The 15,472-nt window shown below is 42.5% G+C and overlaps 1 protein-coding gene across 1 annotated transcript in view; it reads left to right on the top strand.

Moving 5' to 3' along the window:
- Positions 1-3,831: 3,831 nt before the first annotated feature.
- Positions 3,832-15,472, top strand: part of KATNBL1 (katanin regulatory subunit B1 like 1) — a gene marked incomplete in the record, with an annotated part of 57,645 nt that continues 46,004 nt past the window's right edge. Inside the window, 1 exon segment of the mRNA XM_073609792.1 lies at positions 3,832-4,032.

The following is a 15,472-nucleotide window of genomic DNA, read 5'->3' as shown; positions in this document are numbered from 1 at the left end:
CGTAATGACGTCGCTCCGGCCGTCACATGGTATAGAGACGGGTGGGGGCCATCTTGGCCTCACTCGTCTCAGCACCTCAGCGGTGACAGGTCCCGATCTCCTCCGCCGCTACCGACGGCTCCGGTAAGCGGCGGAGGGTGCGGGAGAGCGGCGGGAGGGGGGGTGGCACCTCTCCCGCCGCCGATAACGGTGATCTCGCGGCGAACCCGCCGCTGAGACCACCATTATCGTGTACAGAACCGCTCGCTGTAAAGATGGATATCTCGGTTGTGGCAGCAGCTGCTGCCATTACCGAGATATCCATCTTTAAAAAAATGACGTATATATACAGTGAGCGGTCATGAAGTGGGTAATCAAAAAGTGTCAGAAAGGGCTTTGTCTTCAAGTGGTTAGAAGAGTGGGTGATGTGTGACATAAGCTTCTAAATGTTGTGCATAAAATGCCAGGACAGTTCAAAACCCCCCCAAATGACCCCATTTTGGAAAGTAGACACCCCAAGCTATTTGCTGAGCGGTATAGTGAGTATTTTGCAGACCTCACTTTTTGTCACAAAGTTTTGAAAATTGAAAAAAGAAAAAGTGTTTTCTTGTCTTTCTTCATTTTTTCAAAAACAAATGAGAGCTGCAAAATACTCACCATGCCTCTCAGCAAATAGCTTGGGGTGTCTACTTTCCAAAATGGGGTCATTTGGGGGGTTTTGTGCCACCTGGGCATTCCATGGCCTCCGAAACTGTGACAGGCAGTGAAGAGTGAAATCAAAAATGTACACCCTTAGAAATCCTGAAGGCGGTGCTTGGTTTCGGGGCCCCGTACTCGGCTAGGCTCCTAAAAAGTCCCACACATGTGGTGTCCCCATACTCGGGAGAAGCAGCTAAATGTATTTTGGGGTGCAATTCCACATATGCCCATGGCCTGTGTGAGCAATATATCATTTAGTGACAACTTTGTGCAAAAAAAAAAAAAATTGTCACTTTCCCGCAACTTGTGTCAAAATATAAAATATTCCATGGACTCAACATGCCTCTCAGCAAATAGCTTGGGGTGTCTACTTTCCAAAATGGGGTCATTTGGGGGGGTTTTGTGCCATCTGGGCATTTTATGGCATTCAAAACTGTGATAGGTAGTGAGGAGTAAAATCAAAAATGTACGCCCTTAGAAATCCTGAAGGCGGTGATTGGTTTTCGGGGCCCCGTACACGGCTAGGCTCCCAAAAAGTCCCACACATGTGGTATCCACATACTCAGGAGAAGCAGCTGAATGTATTTTGGGGTGCAATTCCACATATGCCCATGGCCTGTGTGAGCAATATATCATTTAGTGACAACTTTTTGTAATTTTTTTTTTGTCATTATTCAATCACTTGGGACAAAAAAAATGAATATTCAATGGGTTCAACATGCCTCTCAGCAAATTCCTTGGGGTGTCTACTTTCCAAAATGGGGTCATTTGGGGGGTTTTGTACTGCCCTGCCATTTTAGCACCTCAAGAAATGACATAGGCAGTCATAAATTAAAAGCTGTGTAAATTCCAGAAAATGTACCCTGGTTTGTAGGCGCTATAACTTTTGCACAAACCAATAAATATACGCTTATTGACATTTTTTTTACCAAAGACATGTGGCCGAATACATTTTGGCCTAAATGTATGACTAAAATTGAGTTTATTGGATTTTTTTTAAAACAAAAAGTAGAAAATATCATTTTTTTTCAAAATTTTCGGTCTTTTTCCGTTTATAGCGCAAAAAATAAAAATGGCAGAGGTGATCAAATACCATCAAAAGAAAGCTCTATTTGTGGGAAGAAAAGGACGCAAATTTCGTTTGGGTACAGCATTGCAATTAGCAGTTAAAGCGACGCAGTGCCAAATTGTAAAAAGTGCTCTGGTCAGGAAGGGGGTAAATCCTTCCGGGGCTGAAGTGGTTAAATAATATACCGCATATTTCAGTACCATTTAGGCAATTATATCATGTTCTAAACATTATTTCCATGTGCAATTCTCTAGGTTTTAGCAGAGTAAGGGTTTGGGCGCTATTTAGTTTCAGGGAGCTATAGTAAATTCGATTTTGGGTGTATTTTCTCACCAGCGCTATAGTGAATACCGTTTTAGCGTGAATTAGTGCTATTAGCGCTAATTCACGCTAAATTGCCGCGAATTAGCGCTAATTCGCGGCAATTTGCGCGAATTAGCGCCATAGTAAATGACCCCCTATAACTTTTGCGCAAACCAATCAATATACACTTTTACCAAAAATATGTAGAAGAATGCATATTGGCCTAAACTGATGAAGAAATTTTTGGGGGGATATTTATAAAAAGGAATTTTGCTTGGGTAAAACGTTGCACTTCCGTGCCATTGACGGTTAACCGCTTCGGCCCCGGAAGATTTGGCTGCTGAATGACCAGGCCAATTTTTGAGATTCTGCACTGCGTCGCTTTAACTGACAATTGCGCAGTTTTGCGACGCTGCACCTAAACAAAATTGACGTCCTTTTTTTTCTCACAAATAGAGCTTTCTTTTGCTATTATTTGATCATCTCTGCAGTTTTCATTTTTTGCGCTATAAACAAAAAAAGAGCCACAATTTTGAAAAAAAAAAAACAATATTTTGTACTTTTTGCTATAATAAATACCCCCATTTTTTTTTTTTTTAAAGCAATTTTTTTCTCAGTTTAGGCCGATATGTATTCTTCTACATATTTTTGGTAATAAAAATCACAATTAATGTATTTTGATTGGTTTGCGCAAAAGTTATAGCGTCTACAAAATAGGGGATAAATTTATAGCATTTTTATTTATTTATTTTTTTTACTAGTAATGGCGGCGATTTGCGATTTTTATCATGACTGCGACATTATGGAGGACACGTCGGACAATTTTGACACATTTTTGGGACCATTGGCATTTATACAGCGATCCGCACTATAAAAATGCATTGATTACTGTAAAAATGTCACTGGCAGTGAAGGGGTTAACACTAGGGGGCAATCAAGGGGTTAACTGTGTTCCCTGCTAAGTGTTCTAACTGAAGGGGGGAGGGGACTTGCTAGGGGAAGAGGTAGAACGATGTTCATACTTTGTATGAACACACAATCTGTCTCTTCTCCCCTCAGAGAACCAGGATCACACAGAGATCCCGGTTCTCACCGTATCACAAGTGATCGCAGGAGCCCGGCGGTCGCACTCGCATTGGCTCCGGGGGCAAGCAGCGGGCGCCCCTAGTGGCCACAAAGAGAAGCGACGTAACATGACGGCGATTCGTGCAGCCGAGCCATGTTGCCGCAGTACAACTGCGGGGGCTGGTCGGCATAGTGGTTAAAGTGACGCAGTGCCGTATCATAAAAAATGGCCTGGTCATTAAGGGGGTAAATTCTTCCGGGGCTGAAGTAGTTAAGTAAAGCAGTTTATTATTTTGAAGTCTCCTCGGATCTGTATGACAGGAACCGCCTTTGAAAACTCACAAAGAATACTGACAGGGGAGATGTTTAGTATTGCTCCATTGAAGGAGACTGTAATGTTCCACACCTGACGGTGACACATCCTGTTCTATACTATTTACATTCCATGGCGTGCGGTAAAAGAACAAAACATTTAATCATCCCTTACACAACGAATTAAAGCGCCAATAAGCAATGCCCCGCACTTAGGTCTGCTGACGTCACACCCTATAAAGGGGTGACACAGCTCGCAGAACGTACAGCAATGTCCAGACGTTCCAATGAGGAAGTACAGCACGTCCGCTGCCATAACAGCGATCACGTGACGGTGTAGCGCCGCGCTCTAGTCATGCGTCCTTACGTCGTGTTCTCTTGAAGTCTTACCCCCGCCCCCAAAGCGACACTGACCAATCACGACCATGCATGGTAAGCGTGTGATGGACAGCGGTTTTGTGCTTTCCCATGAGGCAGCGCGGCGCTGTTTGAATGGCGCAGCTTGTTGTCGGTGAGAACCGTGTGAAGTGAGCGGTGTGTGTCGGTAGAAGTGTGCTCTCCCTCTGTAGTAGCGGACTGTCATCCAGCGGCAGGGCCATGACCCGGTAAGACGGCGGTGGAGAGTGGAGAGGGGTGGGGGGGTGTGCAGGCTGGGTGTAGTAGGCCGGGCAGGCTGTGGTGTCATGGTGGGAGGAGGAGGAGGATTTCTCTGGGCTCTTTATGTGGAATGGAGTGCTCAGGTCTCACCCTCCACTCCCACTTCCTCCCATCCCCCCTCCTTCATTATCAGGTCATTTTTTGTTTACTTTTTTTTTTAGATGTGATCCTTTTTTTCGGGGAGAACGTCCCACCTCTCCTCCTCGATTCACATTTAGGTGAGAATAATGGATTAATTTCCTGCAACCTCCTGGGATACACACATCACCCAACCCAAGAGGCTGCGGGGTACTATACCTACCGCATCATGGAGGGAACTATCTCTTCGTGGGTTTTGTAGTTGGCCCCCTGATGACGTACAACATGCACATCATCATGAGGCCAGCCACAAGAACCCATAAGAGATAAGAGTCCCCCTCCAACTATGTCAGGCTTCATTCACAGGAGGCTTATTTATGTGAAAGATGTTACGCCGAGTAAATAGATACCTAACATGTCACACCTTTAAAATTGTGCATGCTTGTGGAATGGTGACAGACTACAGTACTTAACCACTTGCCGACCGGCTCCTGTACATATACGTCGGCACTTTAAAGATGGATATCTCGGTAACAGCAGCAGCTGCTGCCACAACTGAGGTATCCTCTTCAGGAGCCGGTTATGTTTACAATAATGGTGGTCTCTGAGGCAGATTCGCCACCAAAACACCGTTATCAGCGGTGGGCGAGGTGCCACACCTCTCCCGCGCCCTCCCCCGCTTACTGGAGGCGATCGGGACCTGTCCGTGGCCGGGTATGGAGATGAGTGAGGGGAAGATGGCCCTCACCTGTCTCAATACTATAGCAGGGCGGAAGCGACGTCATAACGTCACTTCCACCCATACGTCTTAAAAGGCCATTTTTTCACATAACACTTTTTTTTTTTTTTTTGCATTTAGGTCCAAATATGAGATCTGAGGACTTTTTGACCCCAGATCTCATATTTAAGAGGCCCTGTCATGCTTTTTTTATATTACAAGGGATGTTTACTTTTTTTTTTTTTTTTTTTTTTTTTTTTCAACAGTGAAAAAATAAAATGCAGTAAAATTAAATAAGAAAAACAAAATTTTTTTAAAGCGCCCCGTCCCGACGAGCTCGCACGCAGAAGCAAATGCATACATGAGTAGCGCCCGCCTATGAAAACGGTGGTCAAAACCACACATGTGAGGTATCACCGCAAACGTTAGAGCGAGAGCAATATTTCTAGCCCTAGACCAACTCTGTAACTCAAAACATGCATCCTTGTAGAATATTTTTTAAACGTCGCCTATGGAGATTTTTAAGGGTAAAAGTTTGACGCCATTCCACAAGCGGGCGCAATTTTGAAGCGTGACATGTTGGGTATCAATTTACTTGCCATAACATTATCTTTCACAATATAAAAAAAAATTGGGCTAACTTAACTTTTTTTATTTATTTTTTATTCAAAAAAGTGAATTTTTTTTTCCCCAAAAAATGCGCTTGTAAGATCGCTGCACAAATACAGTGTGAAAAAAAAGTATTGCAATGACCGCCATTTTATTTTTTAGGGTGTTAGAAAAAAAATATATAATGTTTGGGGGTTCTAAGTGATTTATTAGCAGAAAAAAACTTTTAAACGCCAAAATCTCAAAACAAGGCTAGTCCTTAACCACTTTGCGCCCGCGCTAAAGGCGAAAGACAGCTACAGCGCGGACGTCAATTGCCGGGAGGGCATCCCTAGACATCCTTCTGTTTACTTCCATGATGCACACTCCCGCTCCCTTGGACACAGCCAGTCACAGATCGCTGTAAATGGGCAATTACAGTGGCCCTTTACAGCGCGATCGGCGGTGCCAATGAGAGATGATCGCATATGAGATCATCTCTCATCACCGGCTCTCCCTCCTCACACAGAGACAGCGTGTGAAGAGGGAGAGCTAACCGCTGCAGCGTGAGCCAAAAAAAAGTGGCGTCGGTGCCATCTGTCCTCCATTGCCATGTATTATTGCCATCTGTCATCAGTGCCACCTGTTATCAGTGTCAATTGCCATCTGTCATCAGTGCCACGTGTCGTCAGGACCCGAGTGACGTGGCGCGCGCCCCCTGGAGGGCCTGGAAGGCCATCACTTCATATGACGGCGGCCCAGGATAACAGCTGCACCGTCCCGCCGTCATATGACGGTGGGCGGGCAGCAAGTGGTTAAAGACTAAACCCTTTTCTGACACTTGTTGATTACAAGTTAAAATCAGTATTTTTTGCTAGAAAGTTACTTAGAACCCCCCAAACATAATAAATATAGATAGATAGAGATATAGATATAGATATAGATATAGATATAGATATAGATATAGATATATATATATATCACAGACCCTAGAGAATAAAATGGTGACTGTTGCAATATTTTATGTCACACTGTATTTGCACAGTGGTCTTTAAAACACAATATTTTTGGAAAAATATACACTTTAATGAATAAAAAAAACCCTAAACAGTAAAGTTAGCCCAATCTATTTTTGTATAATGTGAAAGATGTTATGTCGAGAGAATCGTGATCCTTATTCTAAGCAAAAAAATTGATTCTCTTTTTTTTTTAGCCAGAATGGTGCAGCTCTACCTGTTACGTGAACATTTCTTGTGATAGAAATAAGGATGACAGGTCCTCTTTATGGCGCGCGATATGGGGTCAAAAAGACCCCAAAACTCTCTTTTTTACCTTTTTTAAAAGCAAAAGATCAAAAAACTTTTATCTATTGCTTTAAAAATAAATTGTTTACTTCCACCCTGGACCCGAAGTGACGTCATGGTTTTGCTCTGGTCCTCCAAGGCCATAGAGGTGATCAAAGACAATCTAATCTTTGATCGCCTCTGGGACCAGCCGCCAGCAGCGTCGGATCGTTTCTCGGATGAGCCAGAGAAAACGGTAAGCCCAAGAAATGTGGGGGGGGGGGTGTGATTCCCCCCCCCCCCCCCCCCCCGCCTCTTCTGAAAGCGTTACAGTGGCTCATGAAAAAGCCAAGCTTGGCTTGGTATAAAGAGATCCCCACTTCTTATTAAATGATTGAACAGTACTGACTGGCATATCTAAGGCTTTTTGATATCTTTTTATATCCTTTTCCATCTTTGTAAAGTTTCATTACCTTGTTACGCAGGTCTTTTGACTGTTCTTTTCTGCTCCGCATGGCTGTCTCTAGCCTGATTAGTGCATCTATGTGAGAGTTAACAAACTCGTTGACTATTTATACCCAGACACTAATTGTGATTTAAAAGAGCCACAAATGTGGGAAATTAACCTTTTTTTAATAGCCATTTTAACCTGTTTGTGCCATCTGTACCAAGGTCAAACATTCCAGGGTTTGTAAACTTTTGATCAGGGCCAAATTAATTTGAAGAATGGTAACAACTATGATATATATTAAAAAAAAAAAAAAAAAAAAAAAAAAAATTATTTTAGAAAAAAATTAAAAATTGTTAAAACACAACAATTGGCAAGTACAGATCAACAAGATTTTATGGATACAGCATAGTAGGATGGAGTTGCCAACATGTTTCACCCATATATCAGGCTTCTTCAGGGGAAGCTGTCCAACTAGAGGTACAAGGCTTCTATTGAAAAAACATATACATATAATAATTACATCAGCAGTTAATTTATGACCTTATATCACATACATAATATTTTGATTACATGGCAACTTCAATCTATACATGTGCATGTCTATTATCAGGGCAACACTCCTTACCTTGGTCTCTTGAAATATTGGTCAAATCGCTAAAGGGTCACAGGTGTCTATCTGCATCCAGTCTGCATAAGTGTAGCAGTAACACGCGTTCACACACAATTTTTTTATTTCAAGTGAATGAGCTGCCCTATGCGCTCCATGCGTTTACGCGTGAAAAATGCACCAAAAAAAACTTGATTGGGAATGTGTGTTTCCACTACGCTCAGGTGTAAATGGAATGTGCTTGGGAGGAGAGCTTTTAGACAGCAAGGATGACCTGGGATAAGAGGTGAGGGTTATAAAAAAACAAAACGCAGGAATGCCATTTAGAGGTGCACCAAAATTTCAGCTGCCGAAACAGACTTCAGACTTGCATAATCTGATACGGGAGTGCGAGTGGGCTCCTTGCCAGTCTGCACCTACCCTTTACAACTTAAAGGGGTTGTAAAGTCAGAAGGTTTTTTTTTTTATCTTAATGCATTAAGATAAAAAAAGCCTTCTGTGTGCAGCAGCCCCCATCTCTATCTAGATATGTCCATGAGTTCCTTGTCAGTTCGGGACTCTCCCTCCCGATTGGCTGAGACACAGCAGCGGCGCCATTGAGTCAGTTAGCCAATCATGTGAAAGAACCACAGCTCCTTGTCTGAACTGACACATGGAGCTGCAGCTTTGCTCAGGTGCCCACATAGCAAGCTGATTGCTGTGGGGCACTCAAAAGGAGGGAGGGGCCAGGCGTTACAGCCAGGGATGTGAGAAGGAGGATTCAGCCTGCCCTGTGCAAAACCACTACACAGAGCAGGTAAGCATACATTTTTTTTTTTTTCTATAAAAATAAAGGAGAATTTACAATCACTTTAAGCCCTCATGCACACAGGCTGTTAAAAAAACGTTATGAAAACGCCAGTATCTTTGCAGTGAATTTTTTTAACTTTTTTCAGCTTTTTTCAGCGTTTTTGCAATAGCGTTTTTTAGCGTTTTTTAGCGTTTTTTAGCGTTTTTTAGCGTTTTTTAGCGTTTTTTAGCGTTTTTTAGCGTTTTTTAGCGTTTTTTAGCGTTTTTTAGCGTTTTTCAGTGTTAGAACGTTTTTACAGCTGAAAAACGTCTTTCAGAACGCACTGGTCCTGGGTTTTTTTTACAGCTTAAAAACGCTTATGCCACTTGCAGCTTAAAAACGCCTAGGTGGGCATGAAGCCATAGACTAACATAGACAGGCCTTTTTAAGCTGCAAAAAAAGCTCAAAAAAGCAGCTGTAAAAACGTCCATGTGCATGAGGACTAAGGCTTTGAACTATTTAACTTGACAGATAGTAAACGACGTTTGAAAAAAAACAACAAAAAAAAACTTTTGTTTTTGCTGCATTTACATATCGCTTAGCCACGTTTAAAATAATAATAAAAAAAAACAACCCCCCCCCCCCCCAATAGTCAAAAATGTATATCCATTAAAAATGCCTGTAAGCGACAACGCGGCTAAACGCGAGTTACCGCGTTTACAAGCCGTTACAGGCATTTGGTGTTTCAAATGCCTCAGAACATCCGTCCTGAATGCATTTTTTTGCTATCCAAAAAAAATGCTTCTAAACTCAACTGCTTAGAAACAACTATAACAACCCTGTGTACATGTACTGATAAGATAACAAAAAAATGTTCAGTGCGACTTTGAGGTTTTTTTTTTTTTTTTTTTTTTTGTTTTTTTTCCCCTCACCTCTCCTCCCAGGTCATCCTAAGGCTACTTTCACACTGAGGCGTGCAGGCGCTGGTGGTACAGCAGCGCTTAATATAGCGCCGTTTTTAGCAGCGCGGTTTTACCCCCCCCAGCTAGTGGCCGGAAAAGGGTTAAAACCGCCTGCAAAGCGCCACTTTGCGGGCGTGTTTGTAGCGCTGCCCCATTGTTTCCGAAGGGAAGGGGCGCTTTAGGAGCGGTAAATACAGCGCTCCAAAGATGTGGCTTGCAGGACTTTTTTGACCGCCCTGCAAGCGCACCGCTCTACTGTGAAAGCCCTTGGGGCTTTCACACTGGAGTGCATTGAGTGGCTCTTTCGGGGCGCTTTGCAGGCGCTATTTTTAGCACCTGCAAAACACCTCAGTGTGAACGGAGCCTTACTGTAAAAAAGAAAAACTCAAGCACATTCACATCTAAGTGTAGCAGTAACACGCATTCCCACACTTTTTTTTTTTATTTCAAGTGAATGAGCTGCCCTATGCGCTCCATGCGTTTACGCGTGAAAAATGCACCATAAAAAACTTGATTGGGAATGTGTTTCCACTACGCTCAGGTGTAAATGGAATATGCTTGGGAGGAGAGCTTTTAGACAGCAAGGATGACCTGGGATAAGAGGTGAGGGTTAAAAAAAAAAAAAAAAACGCAGGAATGCTATTTAGCGATGCACCAGAATTTCAGCTGCCGAAACATTTCGGCTGAAAATGGTGTAATTGGCATTTTGCCGATGATGGCGCCAAAAACGCCAGCGATTTTGCCCCAATTGTACTGTGCTTATGGTGTGTGTTTCATAGGTCATGTGACTCAAAAACTGCCTCAAGAACGTAACCCACGTTATTGATGCATTCTTGCTGCATTTTCAATGCATTTCAATGGAGGTGCGTCTTTGGTGTGTGGTTTTGTTTTTTTTTTTGTGTTTTTTTTTTTTTTTTTTTCTGACAAAATGCAGCAAGCAAGCTTTTTAGCACCACAAAGGACCAGTGTGAAGACATGCATGGAATTTAAAGAGATACATTTTTCTTGAGCTTTTCTTGTGCTAAAGGTGTGTGTGTGTGTGTGTGTGTGTGTCTGTCTATCTATCTCTCTTCGATTTTGGGCCAAGTGCATCCTGCATTTTCGGTGCACTTCTTATCAAATGCTTATGCAACTTCTGTGAGTAAAGTTACATCGTTCGCAAGCAAGTTGTGCTAAAAATTGTGTGAAAATCACATCTCATAGCATATGGGGAAAACGCAGACGCATTATGCATGAAGTTAAATTTAACGCACCGCTGAAAAAAATGTGTACACAGAGCAGTGTGAAAGCAGCCTAAGTGCCTTTTTATGTTTGGATATTCATGGTGCATGATCATTATGGGAGATGGAGCTTGCTTACATTTGTGTGGCTTTAATTTTTGGTTTTTAGGGTTTCTGTTCATCTTTCTTCTTTGAGGTGTAAAAAGAATGACAAATATGCATGGAATGATGTATGTACTTTTTAGGGTTTACAGAACTTTTTTAAAAGAGAACTAAACCTAAGAACAACGATGCAGTATATTGCATCATACAGCCCTTAGATGTGGGGGCTGTATTCCGCCCCCCCAAGCTAGGAATATTCTCAGTAAATACAGAGAACACCTGAACACCTCCTGATCTTGCTAGAAATGCAGTGTCTTTGTCACTTGAACTTCACCATAGACTAGCTTTCTTCCTTGGCTATCTTTCGTAAACTACCAATGCCCCTCAAAAATATTGGAAATGAAGAGATGTGGACAGATGTTTGTAGTCCATATTGGGAGAACAGCCTAGAGCAGTGGTTCTCAACCTGGGGGTCGAATGACTATTTGCCAGGGGTCACCGAATCCTGGGCTGTTCCTGAAGCCCGTGCTGCTCTCCCAGCCTTTTCACGGCCACCCAGTAGGGCTGTTCCTGGAGCCCACGGCAGCTCACTCAGCCTCTTCGCAGCAACCCATTCAGTTCACGGCATGGCTGGGGAACAAAGACTAGAGGTCAGCTGACTGAGGAGGAATGTGAAGTGGAAGGGGCTGGAGGAGACCCTATCTCCTGATTTTCGGCATACTTGACAACCCCACTACAGTTCTCAGATCAGCAGATGACATTGATAAAGAGCACCCAAGTTGGCTGATCAGAACCCCCCGCCAGCACTGCCACTGATCCCACACCCACCCCCCGCCAGCACTGCCACTGATCCCTACCCCACCAGCACTGCCACTGCTAATGTACCATAAGGGGTTTTAATACTGTATGAGTGGAAGGGACTCAGGGAGCACTAAATGTCCCTGGGTTAGGGGTGCAAATTTACTTGTCTTGCCTTGGGTGCTGACAACCCACACTACGAAAAAATTTTCAGTTGGGGATCCCCACAACTTGGGACATTTTATCAAGGGATCATGGCACTAGGGAGGATGAGAACCACTGGCCTAGTGACCACCAAGGCTCCTTCTGTAAATTTTGTTTACCACCTTTTGCATTTTTCTAATAAAGTTTGTAAAGTAAGGCAATATCAACATGAGATCTTAGTGTACAAATGTTAGAAATTATAAGACAGGACAATGTCTGTATAAAAATTGACACTTAGAACAACCAGTATAAGAAAGCAATGGTTAACAATATTACATACCGGGGGTGGGGAAAGCATGCCTAATATCAACATAAAGAACAGAATGTCTACCTAAATACCTAGGGGGGGGGTGTGGAGAGGGACAGTCAAACACTGAGTAATGATTGAACCAAGGGAACCATTTTTTGTCATAAGGCCTAGTAATAAAAAAAAAAAAAAATCTTTTCAGCTTTGTTTTATGGAGTCAATGCAGAGTTTGACTTGGGAGAGAGGTACATATTGAGTTTTCCAGTGAAGGGCTATCACCCAATGGATGGGAACAGAAACTGTTAATCAGTCTGGTATGTAGCCTGGTAATCTCTGGAATTGCAAATAAACATTGAGCAGGCGTAAGAGTTGAGTCTCTGCTATTTTGGAGGCAAAGGTGTCAAGCTTTCTCCAAATTGGTGCAATATGTGCACATTCCCAGAAGAGGTGGCGAAGTGTACCTGGTGTAGGACAGCCTCTAAAACACAATGGAGACACTGAAGGAGAAATAGCATGAATTTTAACTCTGGGTTTGATACCATCTTGTATGCAGTTTTAGAGCTATTTCTCTGATGTTAAGAGACCTTGTACACTTCTTCAGGTTGTCAATACAATAGTCCCAGTAAGAAATGGGGCGGATGGAATCCAGATTAGAATTTAACCCAGGGTACCTTAGTTACTTATGTGCCAATTGTGTCAACCTGGAGGCCAGATAATGCCACAAGTTCCGGGCACCCAAACCTCCGCTGGTGGTTGAGGTGTATACTACCTTTAGAAAATCTAGGGGGAGAATTGGCCCATATAAAGTTTTTTTTTTTTTTTATATAAATCGCATTGAAAAGAAAGCACAAAGGTTTTAGTGATCTTCATAGGAAGAGCTCTAAAAGGGTATAATAATTTAGGTAAATCTTCGTGACAGTCACCCTGTCTAGAAATGAAATGTGGTAAGATGTCCATACTTTCAGGGTTCGTCTAAGTTTGGTAATCGTGGGGGGCTAGTTTTTTAAGAGAGTATGTAAGGTGGCAGTTGGAGTATGTAAGTGTTCAACATGGATTCATAAATCGTTCTTGCCAAACCAATCTATTATCCTTCTATCAGGAGGTGAGTTGCCATCTAGATAAAGGAAGGCCCGTAGACGTGGTGTATCTGGATTTTGCAAAAGCATTTGACACAGTTCCCCATAAACGTTTACTGTACAAAATAAGGTCTGTTGGCATAAAACATAGGGTGAGTACATGGATTGAAAACTGGCTACAAGGGCGAGTTCAGAGGTTCGTGATAAATGGGGGAGTACTAGATGATAGGCTCAGCAATGGCATGCAATGCCAAGCTGCTGCTAACAAAGCAAACAGAATATTGGCATGCATTAAAAAGGGGATCCACTCCAGAGATAAAACGATAATTCTCCCACTCTGCAAGACTCTGGTCCGACCGCACCTAGAGTATGCTGTCCAGTTCTGGGCACCAGTCCTGAGAAAGGATGTATTGGAAATGGAGCGAGTACAAAGCAGGGCAACAAAGCTAATAAGTCTGGAGGATATTAGTTATGAGGAAAGGTTGCGAGTACTGAACTTATTCTCTCTGGAGAAGAGACGCTTGAGAGGGGATATGATTTTTATTTATAAATACCGGACTGGTGACCCCACAATAGGGATAAAATGTTTTCGCGGAAGGGTGTTTAACAAGACATGTGGCCACTCATTAATATTGGAAGAAAAGAGGTTTAACCTTAAACTAGAGAGTTTTATACTGCAAGAGCAGCAAGGATGTGGAATTCCCTTCCACAGGCGGTGTTCTCAGCGGGGAGCATCTATAGTTTTTTGAAACTATTAGATAAGCACCTGAACGACCACAACATACAGGGATATACAATGTAATACTGACATAATAACACACAGGTTGGACTTGAGGTTGAAAAAAAAATGCAGAAAAGCAAGGACCCTAAAAAGGGAAACCTTTGTACCTCCCGGTACAGCAGGACTTTACAGGCGAACAAAACGGTTAAATTATGATATTTATTTATTGAAAATTGCTTAAAAAAAAGCATAAAAACAGGACAATCTAAGCATAGATCTATACAAAAGTGCTTCTGCAGAGTGCAACAAGATTTTTTTTTTTTTTCTCATGATATATTTCTTTACACTTTAAATTGTGAATACATATTACATCTTAACATCTTAAGCATATTTTTTAGGCATGCACAAAAAAAATATGCTTAAGATGTTCAAGTTTTCTGTGATAAATTGTGTTCTTGTGTGGTACTCCCCTTCTTTTTCTTATAATGCTATCTATATTATACGAAAATATATTCAATATGTTTATAAATGTATTCAGCATGTCTATGAATGCTGTCTATATCACTATACGAAAATGTATTCAATATGTCTATGATTTTAACCGCTAATATGCTTACGGTCATATGATATATTTTGATCTTGGTCTCTGTCTCTCCCATATCTTTCCCATATACCTACTGTTGTTTTTTTGTCCAAGCTTTGCTCTGTATCTACTGATGCTTGTCGTCATTCCATTATGTGCATCCGTTTGTGCCCACACATCCAGACCAATCAAGTAACCAATTTAATTGGATAATTTATTTTATTTTTTGAGATTTATTTTTTCTTTTTCTAGTTGTTATTCCTTTGGTCTCGGTTCTGACTCCGCCCGGCACACGGGGGCCACATCTTTCCCCATTCATATTGGTGGGGGCATGGCCTTCATTTTACGCTGCATGCCTGTTCGGCTATGTCCGGACGTGCAATTGCGGTGTTTTGCGCGCCGGAGGGACTTGTCTGCATGCTACTCCCCCGGCGCCGTGCAGAGTTGTCCCTGGGGCCTTCTTTTCTGGATGTCTCCAGTTCCGGGTCCCCTATGATCCCTTGCAAACCGCATTCAACACTTCAGCTTTTTATTATTATTTATTTTTTATTTTGAATCCCCCGTGTGTTTGGTTGTCTTGGTGATGCTTGGTTCATCCCGAGCAACCTATCACACGGTCTCACCCCTTTTTTCTTTTCTCCTCCTTCGTTTCTGCCCCGCAGCGCTGCCTTTGCATGACGTCACCGCGCTATACGCGATGACGCGGTCCCCCAGCCCTCTCACTTCGCCATCCTGTGACGTCTGAGCATGTCGCTCGCTTATGATGCTAACGCGTCATGTGCAACGGTATGTCTCTTCTCATCTTGCTGACACTTATGAAATTAGTCACACTGCGCAAGCGCTAGCGGCTTTTAAAAAATGCAATCGGCATCCTGTCCAGTGCTAAACATACATGCCACTAACAACTATGCCCTAACCTTTCGTCTAAAACTTTCAATCTAAGAAAGTAAGTAAGAAAGTTATTTATCTTTTATCATTTTC

This window comes from Aquarana catesbeiana, linkage group LG13 (genome assembly GCF_042186555.1).
Source record: "Aquarana catesbeiana isolate 2022-GZ linkage group LG13, ASM4218655v1, whole genome shotgun sequence".
NCBI lineage: Eukaryota > Metazoa > Chordata > Amphibia > Anura > Ranidae > Aquarana > Aquarana catesbeiana.
Note: the sequence above shows the minus strand (reverse complement) of the source record. Positions and strands in the feature narration are given on the sequence as shown.